The 18,120-nt window shown below is 37.9% G+C and overlaps 1 long non-coding RNA gene across 1 annotated transcript in view; it reads right to left on the reverse strand.

Annotated features, from left to right (window-relative positions):
- Positions 1–2,740: 2,740 nt before the first annotated feature.
- LOC141371816 (uncharacterized) overlaps positions 2,741–18,120 on the reverse strand; it is a 99,534-nt gene continuing 84,154 nt past the window's right edge. The window contains exon 4 of the long non-coding RNA XR_012377058.1: positions 2,741–2,888. This is a non-coding gene — a long non-coding RNA (uncharacterized lncRNA). The remainder of the gene's footprint in view (positions 2,889–18,120) is intronic.

Genomic DNA, 18,120 nt, shown 5'->3' on the forward strand with positions numbered 1-18,120 from the left:
AGTGTGATGCTTGTATTGGTCTTCTGGTGGAGAGACCTGTTGGGCTGGCTCAGAGTCAGTCAGGCCCCAGTTAAAAAAGCACTTGCCAAGCACATGGAGGCTTTTGATGTAAGCAGCTTCCACCTCCACTGGGGAATGCTATGTTGCTCTCTGATGTTGGACTGTGCTGGTCTGAGAGGTAAAATGGCAACACCCCACTTTTTTGTCCCCGGACAAGGGATCTCACACCCCCTGCTGTTCAGAAAGCCCTCACAGAAGCTTGAGGTCCCAGCTCTCCTGAGTTTATCTCTGGCTCAGCAGGGATTCAAAACTCCAAATCTTAAGTAGCAGGCACTGCTGGGATCCACTCCCTCCTCAGGGTTAGGGGTTCACTGGGTTCTGACTAGTGCTTTTTGTCCCAGAAAAACTGTCTCCCACTTGCGTGGCACATGGTTTCTATGATTTGAAAACACAAAAAGCAGCAACCATATTATCCAGCCTCTGCACACACCTTTGTTCATTGCCAATAAAAGGCTGTTTGCTGGTGCAAGCAGGGTCTTTTGTCCTTGGAGAGGATATACACCCTCTTCCAAATGTACTCCAGGAAGGGGAACAATCTCTCCCGGTGCAAACCTTGAGATCTCTACACTGCTTTGTGCGTGCTCCTGATCCAGAGCCCCCCTTCTCTCCAGGAGTGCATGCTGCAGCAACTCTCCCTAGAAAATTATGCACTCAGAGTTTGAGCTACACCCACTGTTTGCAAAAGCTCAGAATTTGAACTGCACTCACTGTTTACAAACAAAAACAAAAACAAACAAACAAAAACCTGTGTCACTCAATTACCCCCGCTCCCCAGTCTGTGGTCTCAGAGGTTTTCTTCTTGTGTGAACTCGAAGTCACACTCTCTCAACCTCAATCTCTCTCCCTTTTCTCTCCCTGTTGAAAGTGTTCCCTCCTCTCTGCAGCATGGTAACTTTTCTCTCCCCCAATTTTCTTCCACACACCTTGCACCTGCTATGTTGTCTCCCTCCAACCACAGAAATACTTCTTCAAATCCTCAGATAGGTATCCTGGACTATCCATGTGATCTGACCTCAATACAACTGTGTTCGAGGGAGTAGGAAATCCCGATTCCCCTACTTCTCCGCCATCTTAACTCCTCCCCCTAAACGACCTTTTCTTTATCTAATCATCTATTAATGGACATTTAGCTGATTGCATATATTGTATGTGGTGAATAATGCTGAAATAAACATAATGATGTGTATATCTTCTTGAGTTAAGTGTTTTTCTTTTCCTTGGGTAAATACCCAGTAGTGGAGTTACTGGATCATATGGTATTTCTTTTTTTTTTTTTTTTTTTTTTTTGAGGAAACTCCACTTTTCCACAGTGGTTGCACCAAATTACATTCCCACCAACAGTATGTGAGGTTTGCCTTTTTTCACATCCTTCCCAGTACTTACTATTTCTTGACTTATCGATATTAGCCATTCTGACTGGTGTGAAGTAATTGAGGTTTTGATTTGTATTTCACTGAGAATCAGTGATGTCGAGTATCTTTAAGTGTGTCTGTTGTGAATCTGTATGTCTTCTGTTGAATATGTGCCAAATTTTTACTAAGATGTTTGTATTTTTCGTGTTGATATATGTCTGTTATATATTTGGAATATTAACCACCAATCAGATATATAATTTGGAAATATCTTCTCCAATTCATTGGGTTTGCTTTTCATTTGCATGAGGGTTTCCTTAACTGTACAAAACCTTTTCATGTTGGAGTAGTCCCAATAGTTTAATTTTGCTTTTGTTTCCTGTGCCAAAGAAGACATATCTAGAAAAATGTTTCTACGCTGATGTCAAGATCGTAATTGCCAATGATTTCTTCTAGTAATTTTATGGTACAGATTTCACATTTAGGTCTATAACTCATTTTGAGTTTATTTTTATGTATGGTGTAAGAAAATGCTCCAGTTTCATTCTTTTGCATGTAGCTGTCCAGTTTTCTCAACAACATTATTTGAAGAGACTGTCTTTTTTTTCCCATTGGATATACTCACCTAGATTATTGTAGATAAATTGACCATAAAACTGTGGGTTTATTTCTGGGTTTTGTTTCTGTTCTATTGAACTATGTGTGTATTATTGTGCAAGTACCATCTGTTTTGATTACTAAAGCTTTGTAGTATATCTTAAAATCTGAGATTGAATTTTCTCCAGTTATATATTTTCTTCTTCTTACAACATATTTTCTTAACTTTTTATTATTTTTATTAAGGTTTTCATTTTAATTTCAGTACAATTAGCATACAGTGCTATAGCTTCAGATGTACATTACAGTGATTCAAAAATTCCATACATCACTGAGTGCTCATCATGAAAAGTGTTTTCCTTAACCCATCACTTATTTAATGCATTCACTCCCACACTTTTGCTCAGGTATCAGTTTATTAGTCTATAGTTAAGTCTATTTCTTGATTTGCCTTGATATCTCTCTCTCTCTCTCTTCTTTTGCTCATTTTATGTTTCTTAAACTCCACATATGAGTGAAATCATATGGTATTTGTCTTTCTCTGATGGACTTATTTTGCTTAACATTATACTCTCTAACTCCATCCATGTTGTTGCAAATGACAATATTTCATTCTTTTTTTATGGCTGAATGATAATCCATTGTGGATAGATAGATAGATAGATAGATAGATAGATAGATAGATAGATACCACCTTTTCTTTTTTTAAAGTTTTTATTTGGGGGGGCATTTGGGTAGCTCAGTTGGTTAAGTGTCTGACTCTTGCTTTCAGCTCAGGTCATGATCTCATGGGTTGTGAGATCCAGCCCTACATCGGCTCTGCGTTCAGCAGGGAGTCTGCTTGAAGATTCTCTCTCTCTGCCCCTCCCCACTCTCTCTCTGTAAAAGAAATTTTAAAATCTTATTTTTTTATTATCAAGTTCAATTAGCCAACATACAGTACATCACTAGTTATTGATGTAGTGTTCAAAGATTCATTAGTTACATATAACACCCAGTGCTCATCACCATTTTTTTTTATTTTAAGCATCTATTTTAATTCCAATTAGTAAACATACAGTGATATTAGTTTCGGGTGTACAGTATACGGATTCAACAATTCCATACATCACTCTGTGCTCATCATGACAAATGCATTCCTTAATCCCCATCACTTACTTAACCCATCCAACTACCCCCCTACCTTCCGGTAACCATCAGTTTGTTCTCTGTACTTAAGTGACTTTTTCTTCATTTCCTGTCTCTCACTTTTTTTCCCCTTTGCTCCTTTGTGTTACTTCTTAAATTCCACATATGAATGAAATCATGATATTTGTCTTTCTTTGACTGAATTATTTTGCTTAGCATTATACTCTCTAGCTCCATCCATGTGGTTGCAAAGGGCAAGATTTCATTATGTTTTATGGCTAAATTATATTCTACTTGTGTATATACCACAGCTTCTTTATCCATTCATCTGTTGATGGACACCAGGACTGCTTCCAAAATTTGCCTATTGTAAATAGTGCTGCTTTAAACTTAAGGTGCATGTATCCATTTCATTAAGTATTTTTGTATTTCGTGGGAAAATATTCAGTAGTTTGATTCATGGATTGTAGGGTAGTTCTATTTTTAACTTGTTGAGGAAAGCCCATACTGTTTTCAAGAGTGGTGGCAGCAGTCTGCATTCCCACCAAAAATATGTTTCTTTTTCTCCACATCCTTACAAACACCTGTTGTTTCTTTTATTTTCAATTTTAGCCATTCTGACAGGTGTGAGATGATATCTCAGTGAAGTTTTGATTTTCATTTTGCTGATGATCAGTGATACTGAACATGTTTTCATATGTCTGTGGGCCATTTGTATGTCTTCTATGGAGAAATTTTTGTTCATATCTCCTACTAATTTTTAATTGGATTATTTCTTTTTTCAGTGTTGAATTATTTATATATATTGGATATGAATTTATATATATTGGATACTTGTCCATTATTAGATATGTCATTTGCAAATATCTTCTCAGTAGGTTGCATTTTAGTTTTGTTAATTGTTTCCATCACTGTACAGAAACATTTTATTTAGATGTCATCCTAATAGTTCATTTTTGTTTTATTTCCCTAAATACTTGGGAAAATGTAGCTATGGTCCATTTCAGAGAAATTATTGCCTGTGCTATCTTCCAGAATTTTTGTGCCTTCATGTCTCACACTTATGTCTGTAATTCATTTTGAATTTATCTTTGTGTTGTTACCATAATTTAGCTATTGTAGACAATGCTCTATTAACAGCCGGGCACATGTATTTCTATGAATTAGTATTTTTGTATTTGTTGCAATACCGAGTAGTGCAATTGCTGGATCATAGGGTACTTATATTTTTACCTTTTCAGGAAACCTCTATACTGATTTTTTTTAAGATCTTATTTGTGATCACCTGGGTGGCTCAATCATTAAGCGTCTGCCTTCATCTCAGGTCATGATCTCAGGGTCCTGGGATCCAGCCCTGCACTGGGCTCCCTGCTCCACAGGAAGCCTGCTTCTCCCTCTCCCACTCCCCCTGCTTGTGTTCCTCTCTTGCTGTGTCTCTCTCTGTCAAATAAATAAATAAAATCTTCAAGATTTTATTTATTATTTGTCAGACAGAGAAAGAGGGAGAGAACAAGCAGGGGGAGTGGCAGATAGAGGGAGAAACAGGCTCCCCGCTGAGCAAGGAACCCGATGTGGGACTCAGTTCTGGGACACTGGGATCATGACCTGAGCCAAAGGCAGACGTTTAACTGACTGAGCCACCCAGGCATCCCCTCCATATTGTTTATCAGAGTGGCTACACCATTTTCCAAACCACCAAAAGTGTAAGAATGTTCCTTTTTCTCCACATCCTTGCCAAAACCAGTTGTTTCTTGTGTTGTTAATTTTAGCCATTTTCAATGGTATGAGGTGATATTGCATTGAAGTTTTGATTTGTATTTCCCTGATGATGAGTGATGTTGAGCCTCTTTTCGTGTATATTTTGGTCATCTGTATGTCTTCTTTGGAAAAATGTCTATTCATGTCTTTGACGCATTTATTAACTGGATTATTCATTTTGTGGGTATTGAGTTTTAAGAAGTTCTTTATATATTTTGGATACTAACCCTTTATCAGATATATCATTTGCAAATATTTTCTCCCATTCCATAGGTTACCTTTTAGTTTTGTTGATTGTTTCCTTCACTATGCAGAAATTTTTATTTTGATGTACTCCAAATAGTCCTTTTTTTGCTTTTGTTGCCCTTGCCTCAGGAGACCTACCTAGAAAGAAGTTTTTATGGCTGATATCAAAGAAGTTACTGCCTGTGTTCTCCTCAAGGAATTTGATGGTTTCCTGTCTCATATTTAGGTCTTTAATCCATTTTGAATTTATTTTTGTGTATGGTGTAACAAAGTGATCCAGTTTCATTCTTCTGCACGTTGCTGTCCATTTTTCCCAAAACCATTTGTTGAAGACACTGCTATCTTTTCATTGGATATTCTTTCCTGCTTTGTCAAAGATTAAATGACTTTATAGTTGTGGATTCATTTCTTGGTTTTCTACTGTGTTTTGTTGATCTATGGGTCCATTTTTGTGCCAGTACCCTACTGTCTTGATCACTTCAGATAACTGTGATGCCTCCAGTTTTGCTTTTCTCTTTCTAGGTTGCTTTGGCTATTCAACGTCTTTTGAGGTTCTATACAAATTTGAGGATTTTTTGTTGTATCTCTGAAAAATGGGGTGGTGTTTTGATAGGGGTTTCATTAAACGTGTAGATTGTTTTGGGTAATATAAACATTTTAAAAATATTTGTTCTCCAATCCATGAGTGTGGAATACTTTTCCATTTCTTTGTGTCAACTTTAATTTCTTTCATCAGTATTTTGTAGTTTAGAGAGTACAGATCTTTTACCTTTTTGGTTAGTTTTATTCCTAGGTATCCTATGGTTTTTGGTGCAGTTGTAAATAGGATCAATTCTTTGATTTCTCTTTCTGCTACTTCATTATTTGTGTATAGAAATGCAGCAGATTTCTGTACATTGAGTTTGTATCCTGGGACTTTACCGAACTCGTATATAAGTTCTAGTAATTTTTTTGGCAGAGTCTTTTGGGTTTTCTATAAAGAGTATCATGTCATCTGCAAATAAGGAATGTTTGACTTCTTCCATGCCAATTTCTTTGTTTTGTCTAATTGCTGTGGCTAGGACTTCTGGTATTACGTTAAATAAAAGTGTGAGAGTGTACATCTCTGTATTGTTCCTGACCATAGAGGAAAACATTTCAGGTTTTTTTTCCCATTGAGGATAATATTAGCTGTGAGATTTTTATACACAGCCTTTATTATGTTCAGGCATGTTCCCTCTAACCCTCCTTTGTTGATGGTTTTTATAATGAATGGATGTTGTACTTTGTCAAAAGCTTTTTCTGCATCCATTGAAAGGATCATATGATTCTTATCCTTATTTTTATTAATGCGGGGTATCACATTGATTGATTTGTGAATATTGAACTACACTTGCAGCACAGGAATAAATCCCGCTTGATTGTGGTGAATGATTCTTTTAATGCACTGTTGGATCCTATTAGCTAGGATTTTGTTGAGAATTTTTGCATTCATGTTCATCAGGGATATTGGCCTGTAGTGCTCTTTTATGGTGTGTCTTTTTCTGGTTTTGGTATCAGCATAATGTGAGCCTCATAGAATGAATTTGGAAGTTTTCCTCCTGATTATATTTTTTGGAATATTTTGATAAGAATAGGCATTTACTCTTCTTTAAATGTTTTGTAAAATTCATGTGTGGAGACATCTGGCCCTGAACTTTTGTTTGTTGGGAGCTTTCTGATTACCAATTCAATTTCATTGTTGGTTATCTGTCTGTTCAACTTTTCTATTTCTTACTGTTTCAGTTCTGGAAGTTTATGTTTCCAGGAATTCATCCTTTTCTTCCAGGTGGTCCAATTTTTTGGCATAGAGTTTTTCATAATATTCTTTTATAATTGTTTGTATTTCTATGGTGTCAGTTGTTATTTCCCCTCTCTTGTTTGCAATTTTATTTGGGTCCTTTCTCTTTTCTCTTGAAAAATCTGGCTAAGGATTTAACAATTTTGTTAATTTTTTCAAAGAACTATCTTCTGGTTTCATTAATCTGTTCTATTCATTTTTTTAATTTTCTCTATCATTTATTTCTGTTCTAATCTTTATTATTTCTCTCCTTCCATTGGCCATAGGTTTTATTTGTTTTTCTTTTTCTAACTCCTTTAGGTTTAAGGTTAGAGTTGTTGTGGCTTTGTGGGGGGGGTTGACGTTTTTCCTGCTTCTTGGTGTAAGTGTGTACTACTATACACTTCCTCTTAGAACTCCTTTTGCTGCATCCCAAAGGTTTTATACTGTAGTGTTTTCATTTTCATTTGTTTGCATGTGTTTCTTATTTCTTCTTTCATTTCCTGGTTTATACAATAATTGCTTTTTTAATATGTTACTTAACTTCCATTATTTTTGGCCTTTCTAGAATAGAATGTTCTGAATATACCTGATAAGTCCATCTGGTCCAGTGCATCATTCAAGATACCATTTTTGTATTGATTTTCTGTTTAGATGACCTGTCTATTGATATGACTGGGGTGTGAAAGTCCCCTACTATTTTATTATTACTAATAGTTTTATATATTTGGGTGGTCCCAGGTTGGCTGCATAAATATTTAAAATTTTACATCTTCTTGCTGGGTTGTCCCCTTTATAATTACACAGTGCCCTTCTTTACCTTTTCTTATAGTCTTAAAAATAAAACACTCTACTTTCTCCGATATAAGCACTGCTACTCCGACTTCTTTTGACATCAATTTCTTTGATAAATGTTACTCCATCCCCTCACTTTGAGTCTGCAGGTGTCTTTAGGTCTAAGATGAGTCTCTTATAAACAGCGTATAGATGGGTCTTGTTGTTTTATCTATTCTGACAGCATGCATCTTTTGATTGGAGCTTTTAGTCCATTTGCATACAACGTAATTATTGGTTGATATGTATTAATTGCCATTTTATTACTTGTTTTGTTGTAATTTCTGAAAATTTTCTCTGATCTTTGTCACTTTTGGTGCCTCCTTTCCACTCCAAGTGTCCTCTTTAATACTTGTTGCAGGGCTAGATGAGTGTTCCCAAACTCCCTTAGTTTTTGATCATCTGGAAAACTCTCTCTCCTTCTTTTCTGATATAATTGTATCTATGGATGATGTTGTTGGCTACAGATTTTTCCCATGCAGCACTGTGAATATATCATGCCACTCTCTTCTGCTTCACAAAGTTTCTGTTGAGAAATCTTCAGCTGCAAGATTTCTCTTGTATGTGAAGGCCTTCTATTGCCTTGCTGCTATTAAGATTTTATTCACTGTGTTTTGCAAATTTAATTACAATATGTCTTGGTGTTGGCCTCCTTTTGTTGATTTTGATTGGAGTTCTCTGTGCTTACTGGATCTGGATGTGTGTCTCCTTCTCCAGATTAGGGAATTGTTCAGCTATCATTTCCTCAAATAAATTTTCTGCCCTCTTTTCTCTCTTCTCTGGAACTCCTATAATATGAATGTCATTACATTTGATGGAGTCACTGATTTCCCTATGTTTATTCCTGTGTTGCAAAATTCTTCTTTCTCTCTTTTGTTCAGGTTCATTATTTTGCCTTTTAGATGAATAATTCATTTATCTCCTTCCAGCCTGCTGTTCATTACATCAAGCTTGTTTCTAATCTGGTTTATTGTACATTTCATCTCTGATTGATTCTTTTATCTCTGTGGTAAGGGTCTTAGTGAGGTCTTCTTTTCTCAAGCCCATTAAATATACTTATGATCATTGCTTTAAATTCTCCATCAGTCATGTTATTTTTATCTGTTTTGCTTAGATCTCTGGCCATGACCTTATCTTGTTTTTTCATTTGGGATAAATTCCTGTTTTGTCATTTTGTCTAAGTCTCTGCCTTCTTTTTTGTGTTAGAAAAGCCAGTTTTGTTTCCTGTTACTGAAAGTAATGGACTTATTATGAAGAGGCCATGTAATGTCCAGGGCCTGGCACTTCAGGGAGTATCCACTGGTGTGTGTTGCATGTGCTTGCTGTTGTCTTTTGGCTGCACTATCCTTCGGGCCAGTCATCTGCAAGATTCTCCTCACCTACTGTGGGCAGTGTTTAGTCCCTGGCCTGAAGGTGATGAGTGTTAACTCGGTGTACTCTTATCTGTTTTGGAAATGAGATCTGTCACCACCTCCACCAGAACTGAGGCCCTGCAGAACTCTCTGGTCTGGAGATATGGTGTGGGCAGGAGTTTTTGCTGGTCTTCTGGGGGACAGGCCTGTCATGCTGGGCCTGAGGCTAGCATGACTGGGAAGGGCAGTTCCACCTGAGTACAGGAAGTTGGGGTTAGGTGTATGAGAGTTAGGCAGCCAGTTTGTTCTTATGGTGCTTACCACAGGTGGCTGTGTGTTTATAATGGAGTGGGGGAGTGAAGTGGCACAGGCCAAATCCTTTGTTCCCAGAGAGATGTCTTAGTGAATACTGCACTTCCTACTTTATTCAGTGTGCCTACTTCTCTCTCTTTAGTTGTGGAATTTGTTCTGTATGTCTTCAGGTCTTTATCTGGGATATTTAGGATGATCTAATAGTTATCTTGTTGTGTTCATGGGATGAGGTGAGCCTCAGTTCCTCTTACTCCTTCACCATCTTCCCCTTTCCCTATTGTTTCTCTTACTGATGTGAGATATCACTTTGATTGATTTAGAAGTATTGAACCACAATTGCATCCTGAGAATAAATCCCATTTGAGCATGGTGAATTATTTTTTTAATGTACTGTTGTATTCTATTTCCCAGGATGTTGTTGAAGAGTTTTGTAACTATGTTCATCAGACATACTGGCGTTGGTCTCCTTTTTTTGTGGTGTTTTTATCTGGATTTGGTATCAGGGTCATACTGGCCTCACAGAATAAATTTGAAAGTCTTCCTTCTTTTTTGTATTTTTTAGAGTAGTTTGAGAAGAATAGGTATTAACTGTTCTTTAAATATTTCATAGAAGTTGCCTGTGAAGTCATTTGGTCCTGGACTTTCGTTTTATTTCGATTACTGATTCCATCTCCTTACTGGTAATCAACCTCTTCAAATTTGTATTTCTTCCTACTACAGTTTTTGTATGTTATATGTTTCTAGTAATTTCTCCATTTTTTTCTAGTTTGTCTATTTTGGTGATATACCCTGTTACATAATATTATCTTATATTTGTATTTCTTTGGCGTTGTTTATTTCTACCCTCTCATTTGTGATTTTGTTTATTTGAGTTCATTATCCTTCTATGATGATTCTGGCTAGAGGTTTACCAATTTTGTTGAACCAAGAACCAGCTCCTAAGCTCCTTGATCTGTTCCAATGTTGTGGGGGGGGGGCAGTGTTAGTGTCTATATTATTTATTTCTGCTGTAATCTTTATTATTTCCTTCACGATACTGGTTTTGGATTTTGTTTGTTCTTACTCTCACTCCCTTAGGTGTGAGATTAAATTATTTATTTAGATTTACTTGTTTCGTGAGGAAGACCTGTATTGCTATAAACTGCCCTCTTAGAACGATTTTTCCTGCAGCCAAAGGTTTTGGACTACTGTGTTTTCATTTTCTTTTGTTTCCATGTACTTTTTGATTTTTCTTTCATTTCCTGTTTGACCTATTCATTTTTTGTAGCATGTTATTTAACCTCCATATATTTGTGTGCTCTCCGGTTTTTACTTGTGGTTGATTTCTAGTTTCATACTGTTGTGGTCAGAAAAGATGCATGGTATGACTTCAATCTTTTGAATTTGTTGAGATTATGTCCTAATATGTGATCTATTCTGGAGAATGTTCCATGTGCACTTGAGAAGTATGTGTATGATGCTGTTTTAGAGATAGAATGTTCTCAATGTATCTGTTAAATCCTTCTAGTCCAGTGTGTCATTCAAAGCAACCTTTTCCTTCTTGGTTTTTGTTTAAATAATCTGTCCAGCGATGTAAGCGGGGTATTAAAATCTCCTACTATTATCGTATTACTATTGGTTAATTCCTTCAGATTTATTATTGGTTTTTTTGCTTATTATTAATTAATTTATTCTTATGAACATATAATGTATTATTTGTTTCAGGGGTGCAGGTCCCTGATTCATCACTCTTACTCTTCACACTACTCACCATAGCATATACCTACCACAATGTCCATCACCCAGCCACCCCATTCTTCCCACCCCCCTCCACTGCAGCAACCCTCAGTTTGTTTACCATAAGAGACTCTTAATTACAGGAACAAACTAGGAGTTGAGAGACGGAGGGAGGTGGGGGGATGTGCTAAATGTGAGACAAGTATTAAGGAGGGCACTCGTAATGAGCACTGGGTGTTCTATGTAAGTGATGAATCACTGAATTCTACTGCTGAAACCAATATTGTACTGTATGTTAACTATTAGAATTTATTTATTTTTTTAATTTTATTTTATTATATTAGTCAGCATACAACACATCATTAGTTTTTGATGTAGGGATCCACGAGTTATTGTTTTCGTGTAACACCCAGTGCTCCATGCAGTACCTGCCCTCTTCAATACCCATCACCAGGCTAACCCATTCCCCCAACCCCTCCCTTATAAAATCCCCTGTTAGTTTCTCAGAGTCCATAGTCCCTCATGGTTCATCTCTCCCTCCGATATCCCCCACCTTCCTTTTTTCCCTCCTACTGTCCTCCATGCTATTCCTTATGTTCAACAAAGAAGTGAAACCATATGATAATTGACTTTCTCTGCTTGACATATTTCACTTAGCATAATCTCCTCCAGCTGCAACCATGTTGATATAAAAGTTGGGTATTCATCCTTTCTGATGGCTGAGTAATATTCCACTGTATATATGGACCACATCTTCTTTATCCATTCATCTGTTGAAGGGCATCTCAGCTCGTTCCACAGTTTGACTATTGTGTACATTACTGCTATGAACATTGGGGTACATATGGCCTTTTTTTTTGCTACATATGTGTATTTGGGGTAAATACCCAGTAGTGCAATTGCTAGGTCATACGGAGGCTCTACTTTTGATTTTTTTGAGTCACCTCCACACTGTTTTCTAAAGTGGCTCTACCAACTTGCATTCCCAACAAAAGTGTAAGAGGGTTCCCCTTTCTCCACAAACTCTCCAACATTTGTTGTTTCTTGACTTGTCACTTTTTCCCATTCTAACTGGTGTAAGGTGGTATATCAATGTGGTTTTGAATTGAATTTCCCTGATGGCTGATGATGATGAACATTTTTCATGTGTCTGTTACCCATTTATATGTATTCTTTGGAGAAGTGTCTGTTCATGTCTTCTGTCCATTTTTTAACTTGATTATTTGTTTTTTGGGTGTTGAGTTTGAGAAGTTCCTTATAGAGCTTGGATACCAGCCCTTTATCTGTAGTGTCATTAGCAAATATCTTCTCCCATTCTGTGGGGTGCCTCATTGTTGTGTTGACTATTTCCTTTGCTGTGCAGAAGCTTTTCTCTTGATGAAGTCCCAAAAGTTCATTTTTGCTTTTGTTTCACTAGCTTCTGGAAATGTATCTTGAAAGAAGTTGCGGTGGCCGATGTCAAAGAGGATACTGCCTATGTTCTCCTCTAGGATTTTGATGGATTCCTATCTCACATCGAGGTTCTTCATCCATTTTGAGTTTATCTTTGTGTATGGTGTTAGAGAATGGGCAAATTTAATTTTCCTGTATATAGCTGTCCAATTTTCCCAGCACCATTTATTGGAGAGACATTCTTCCTTTTTTTTTCCCATTGCATATTTTTTCCTGCTTTGTCGAAGATTATTTGACCTTAGAGTTGAGGGTCCATATCAGGGCTCTCTAGTCTGCTCCATTGGTCTATATGTCTGTTTTTATGCCAGTACCGTGCTGTCTTGGTGATCATAGCTTTGAAATATAGCTTGAAATCAGGCAACGTGATGCCCCAAGCTTTGTTTTTCTTTTTCAACATTTCCTTGGCGATTTGGAGTCTTTTCAGATTCCATACAAATTTTAGGATTGGTTGTTGTGGCACTTTAAAAAATGCCATTGGAATTTTGATCAGGATGGCATTGAAGGTATAGCTTGCTCGGGGTAGCATAGACATTGTAACAATGTTTATTCTTCTGATCCATGAGCATGGAATGTTTTTCCATCTTTTTGTGTCTTCTTCAATTTCTTTCAAGAGTGTTCTGTAGTTCCTAGAGTATAGATCCTTTACCTCTTTGGTTAGGTTTATTCAGAGGTATCGTATGATTTTTGGTACTATTGTAAATGGAACCGTTTCTCTAATTTCCTTTCTACAGTTGCATTGTCACTGTATAAGAAAGCAACTGATTTCTGTGCATTGATTTTGTATTTTGCCACATTACTGAATTGCTGTATGAGTTCTAGTAATTTGGGGGTGGAGTCTTTTGGATTTTCCACATAAAGGATCATGTCATCTGCAAAGAGAGAGAATTGGGTTCTTCTTTGCCAATTTGAATAATTTTACTTCTTTTTGTTGTCTGATTGCTGTTGCTAAGAGATCTAGTACTATGTTGAACAATAGTGGTGAGAGTGGGCATCCTTGTCATGTTCTTTTTTGTGTGTGTGTGTGTTCTTGATCTTAAGGGAAAGGCTCTCAGTTTTTCCCCATTGAGGATGATATTCACTGTGGGGTTTTCATAGATCAATTTTATGAACTTGAGGAATGTTCCCTCTATCCCTATACTCTGAAGAGGTTTTTTTTTTATAGATTTTATTTATTTATTTGAGAGAGAGAGAGAGCACATGAGAGGGGGGAGGGTCAGAGGAGAAGCAGACTCCCCGCTGAGCAGGGAGCCCGATGCGGGACTCGATCCCGGGACTCCAGGATCATGACCTGAGCCGAAGGCAGTCGCTTAACCGACTGAGCCACCCAGGCGCCCTGAAGAGTTTTAATCAGAAAAAGATGCTGTATTTTGTCACATGCTTTTTCTGCATCAATTGAGAGGACCATATGATTCTTCTCTCTCCTCTTATTAATGTGTTCTATCACATTGATTGATATGCGAATGTTGAACCACCCTTGCATCCCGGGGATGAATCCCATTTCTTCGTGGTGGATGATCCTTTTCAAGTATTGTAGGATCCTATTAGCTAGAATTTTGGTGAGTATCTTGGAATGCCTATTCATCAGGGATATCAGTGTGAAATTCTCCTTTTCATGGGGTCTTTACCTGGTTTGGTGATTAAGGTAATGTTGGCCTCATAAAATGAGTCTGGAAGCTTTCTTTCTGTTTCTCTTTTTTGAAACAGCTTCAGTAGAATAGGTATTATTTCTTCTTTAAATGTTTGGTAGAATTCCCCAGGGAGTCCATCAAGCCCTGGACTCTTGATTTTTGGGAGGTTTTGGATCACTGCTTCAATTTCCTCAATGGTTATTGTCCTGTTCAGGTTGTCAGTTTCTTCCTGTTTCAGTCATGGCAGTTTATACGTTTCCAGGCAGGAATCCGTTTCATCCAGGTTGCTCAGCTTATTGGCATATAGTTGTTGATAATAATTTCTAATAATTGTTTCTATTTCCTTGGTGTTAGTGATGATCTCTCCCCTTTCATTCATCATTTTATTAGTTTGGGTCCTTTCTCTTTTCTTTTGAATAGGTCTGGCCAGGGGTTTATTGATCTTATTAATTCTTTCAAAGAACCAACTTCTAGTTGTGTTGATCTGATCTACTGTGTTTCTGGTTTCTAATTCATTGATCTCTGCTCTAATTTTAATTATTTCTCTTCTAATGCATGGCTTAGGCATCGTTTCTTGCTTTCTCTCTAGGTCTTTAAGGTGTAGAGTTAGTTGGTGAATTTGGATTTTTCTATTTTTTTGAGTGAGGCTTGGATGCCTATGTATTTCCCCCTTAGGACTGACTTTGCAGTATCCCATAGGTTTTGGACCGATGTCTTTTCATTCTTATTGGTTTCCATGAATTGCTTAAGTTCTTCTTTGATTTCCTGGTTGATCCAAACATTCTTGAGCAGAGTGGTCTCTAGCTTCCAAGTGTTTGTATTTCTGCCAAATTTTTTCTTGTGACGGAGTTCCAGTTTTAAAACATTATGGTCAGAGAATATACAGGGAATAATTTCAGTCTTTTGGTATTCGTGGAGACCTGATTTGTGACCCAGTATGTGGTCTATTCTGGAGAAAGTTCCATGTACGCTCGAGAAGAATGAGTATTCTGTTGTTTTAGGGTGGAATAATCTGTATATATCTATGAGGTCCATCTGGTCCAGAGTGTCATTCAAAGTTCTTATTTCATTGTTTATTTTCTGCTTAGATGATCTGTGTATTGCTGAGAGTGGAGTATTGAGGTCTCCTACTATTAACGTATTGTTATCAATACGACTCTTTATTTTGATTAAGAGTTGGCTTATGTAGATGCCTGTTCCCATGTTGGGGGGATAGATATTTACAATTGTTAGGCCTTCTTGTTGGATAGACCTTTTAAGAATGATATAGTGTCCTTCTGTGTCTCTAAGTACAGTCTTTAGATTAAAATCTAATTTGTCTGGTATGAGAATTGCTACCCCATTTTTCTTTTGAAGTACAGTGGCGTGAAAGACGGATCTCCATTCCTTTACTTTCAGTATGGATGTATCTTTAGGTTCAAAACGAGTCTCCTGTAGACAAAATATGGATGGGTCCTACGTTTTAATCCAATCTGCAACCTTGTGCCATTTTATGGGAGCATTTAGACCATTCACATTGACAGTAATTATTGAAAGATATGAATTTATTGTCACCCTGTTGCCTGTGAAGTCCTTGTTTTTATAGATTATCTCTGAAAATTTCTGTTGTATATCACTCTTGGGGTCTTTCTCCTTTTATAGAACCCCCCTTAATATTTCTTGCAGGGCCGGCTTATTGGTCACATATTCTTTCAGTTTCTGCTAGTCTTGGAAGCTCCACATCTCTCCATCCATTTTTTTTTTAAGATTTTATTTTTTTGTCGGAGAGAGAGAGCAGAAGCAGGGGGGTGGCAGGCAGAGGGAGAAACAGGCTTCCCGCTGAGCAGGGAGCCTAATGCAGGGCTCAATCCCAGGATCCCAGGATCATGACCTAAGCTGAAGGCAGACACTTAATGACTGAGCCACCCAGGCGCCCCTCTCTCCATCCATTCTAAATGACAACCTTGCCAGATAAAGTATTCTTGGCTGCATGTTCTTCTCGTTTAGTTTCCTGAATATGTCTTGCCAGCCCTTTCTGGCTTGCCAGGTCTCTGTGGATAGGTCCGACATTATTCTGATGTTCCTCCCCCTGTGCGTAAGGAATCTCTTTCCCCCAACTGCCCTTGAGATGGTTTCCTTGGTTCTAAGATTTGCCAGGGTGTTGGCCTGTTTTCCTTTATCTTGGGAGGGGCCCTCTCCACCTCTAGGACAAGAATGGTTGTTTCATTCCCTAGATTAAGGAAGTTCTCAGCTACTATTTGCTCAAATATATCTTGTAGTCCTCTCTCTCTCTCTCCACCCCCTCAGGGATCCCAATAATTCTGACATTGGAACGTTTCATGGCATCACTTATTTCTCTGATTCTATTTTCATGGATTCTGAGCTGTTTTTCCCAGGATTCCTCTTTTTCCTTCTTGTCTTTCAATTGATCTTCTAGATCACTAATTCATTCTTCTGCCTCGCTTACCCTTGCTGTTAGATTATCTAGATTAGATTGGAGCTCATTGATAGCATTTTTCAGTTCTGCCAGATTAGATTTCATTTCTGCCCTTAGAGACTCTATGTTGCCATTAATTGATTTCTCCATTCTACCTATTGTCTTCACAATTGTTAGCCTGAATTCCATCTCCAACATCTTGGTTATATCTGTAACCATTTGTAAATCTGTGGCAGAAGTCAGAGTCTCTGAATCTTTCCTGTTTTGGGGGTTCCTCTTCCTAGTCATTGTGTTGAGGGGTGGTTGAGGGAATATACAGAGTCCAAATTATTGACCACAACCCAAGCAAGATACACCTGTTTTATAGGGACCTTAGGGTTGCTGGTCTCTTGTTTTCCCAGCCTGTCTTCTGGGGGAGGGGCCTGCCCCGCTGTTATTCAGACAACCCTGTTTGGGCAGAATTGCCCTGCCCCCTGTGGCGGGTAGATGGGCTCAGTGAAAACCGGTTTTTTCGGGCTTTTGTTTTCTGGCGGCTTTCACTGTCGGCTTTCCATGTCTTTTCAAGAGTCTAATCAGAAGAGATCGTTTCCAACCCTCTGCCTCAGCAGAGAGATCGCAGTCTGTTCTTCAGTGAGCTCTCCAGGCCATACTATCTCCGTTTCTGTCTGTGCTGCTATGAACTGCAGCACCCTGGGTTGTGCACCCCTAGGCAGCACTCCCAGTCCTCGCCTCCAGGTCTGGGCATACCTCTGCCCTTTGTGCTTCTAAAACTGGCAGCCGCCCCAAGTTTGCACTGGGGGCCCCACAGCTCCGATTTCAGTCCCGGGGGCTGCCATAAAGTTCTTTCCCCGTTGCTACTGGTCTGCGAGTCTGTGACTGGTCCCCAGTGAAGGAGGCTATCACTCAGAGGCGGTGTAGGATCCCCAAGGCTCGGCTCCCTCCCCATCCATTTATCCTCTGATATCTGCCTGAGAAATCACGGCTCCCTACTTCATACTTCAAACCAACCGCCTGCAATATTCCGCCTGTAGAGATCCAGATCTATCTTCTTACATCTCAGGCTGATTTCGTGGGTGTTCAGAGTGGTCTGGTGGATATCTAGCTCAATTCTGGGGACCAGGTGGAATAGGGTCCTCTACTCCTCTGCCATCTATTTTTCTGTCTGCATGTGTTATAGTTTTATGTACTTTGGTCCTCCCATGTTGGGTGCATAAATATTTACATTTGTTAGATCTTCTTGGATTGTCCATGTTATTATTATATAGTTATTATATATATTATATTATTATATATAATATATATTATATATAATATATTATATATTATATACTACATATAGTATATAATATATATACACTATATAATATATATACTATACTATATACTATATTATATATAGTATATAGATATATACTATATATATTATATAGTATTATATAATTATATCTATAAATATAATTTATAATTTATA

The sequence above is a fragment of the Callorhinus ursinus genome, unplaced genomic scaffold (genome assembly GCF_003265705.2).
Source record: "Callorhinus ursinus isolate GAN/ISIS: 27379988/994484 unplaced genomic scaffold, GSC_fseal_2.0 scaffold104, whole genome shotgun sequence".
NCBI lineage: Eukaryota > Metazoa > Chordata > Mammalia > Carnivora > Otariidae > Callorhinus > Callorhinus ursinus.